Consider the following 1,121-nt stretch of genomic DNA (forward strand, 5'->3'; position numbering starts at 1 on the left):
TGATTTTTGGATCCAAGCAAGATAAAATCCTTGACAACTTCAATCTTTTTTTGGGGGGGGTCGATTGCACACATTTATTTCACAATGCAGTTTTACACAATGCTAAGAGCACTTTTCTTCATATTTTACAGGAGAGCTTGAAACAATATGGACTTTGAGTCAATGGTCATCCCAGAGCACAGCCAAATCTAACTTAAATAGAAGCATGACAAGTTGTTCAAAGTGTAAAGGCTTAACGGCAATAATCAAAGGAGGCAGAGAGTTAGGTTTGCTTTACATGACTGACTGGAAAATACGTTCAAAACACAGCAAATAAACTTTAATATGTCCTCATGCGCCCAGAGGGGGCGGGTGCCCGTTGGGAAGGGTGCTTGCTATGCCCCCATTTGGAACTTCTGTGATTGAAGGGTCCTGGAATCTCGGGCCCCTTCCTGCTGCTGCCAATTTCCTTGACTCGATAGCCAGGTCTTTCCAGATCTGTGAAAACAATCGCAAAATTGAAGTGCGTGCCCTTCTTTCTAGCTTCTGGGTAAACCTCCTTTACTAAGCTTGTCAGGTCCTTCAAAATTGCATCCATCCCAGTGTAGATCTGCAGCTCGCTGGACGGCACGTTTCCAGGGGAGAACTCGTCCATTAGGTGGTGGTGGCCGTTACTGGTGGTGAAGACCCGCAGCAGCAGCAGCAGCAGCAGCGTCTTCTCCCGGTCGACCAGCTTCTCCGGTTCCTTCTTAATTTCCTCTTGGGTGACGCGACTCCACTGCCATCTTCCTCCTCCGGCCCGAGAGACACCCGCTCTGAACTCTGACCTCCCCCGCCGCAAGCATGACAACCAAGTCTCCACAACTTCAATCTTTTCTTTTTTTTTATGGTGTTATCTGTTGGTCCAGTTGCCTGGGACCTGGGTGTATCTGTCCCTTCTTAACTTCCAACTAAAATTATTCACACACACACACACACACACACACACACTTCTCCCACCCACTCTTTTCGGTAAAGCCCCCTACCCTGGAATGAATGTCATTGTTGAGGTCCCCTGAAGCTCAGGAGCCACTGAAGAGAAACCTGATTCTTATTTGGGGAAACTCAAATTGAGACTCGGGCTGCCTGCCTTTAGACATCCA

At 47.6% G+C, this 1,121-nt stretch overlaps 1 pseudogene; it reads right to left on the reverse strand.

The window, feature by feature from the left end:
* Positions 1 to 374: 374 nt before the first annotated feature.
* On the reverse strand, positions 375 to 824 carry LOC101646668 (annotated as a pseudogene).
* Positions 825 to 1,121: the final 297 nt, after the last annotated feature.

This window comes from Echinops telfairi, unplaced genomic scaffold (assembly GCF_000313985.2).
Source record: "Echinops telfairi isolate 266 unplaced genomic scaffold, ASM31398v2 ScPeMD7_7025;HRSCAF=7997, whole genome shotgun sequence".
Lineage (NCBI taxonomy): Eukaryota > Metazoa > Chordata > Mammalia > Afrosoricida > Tenrecidae > Echinops > Echinops telfairi.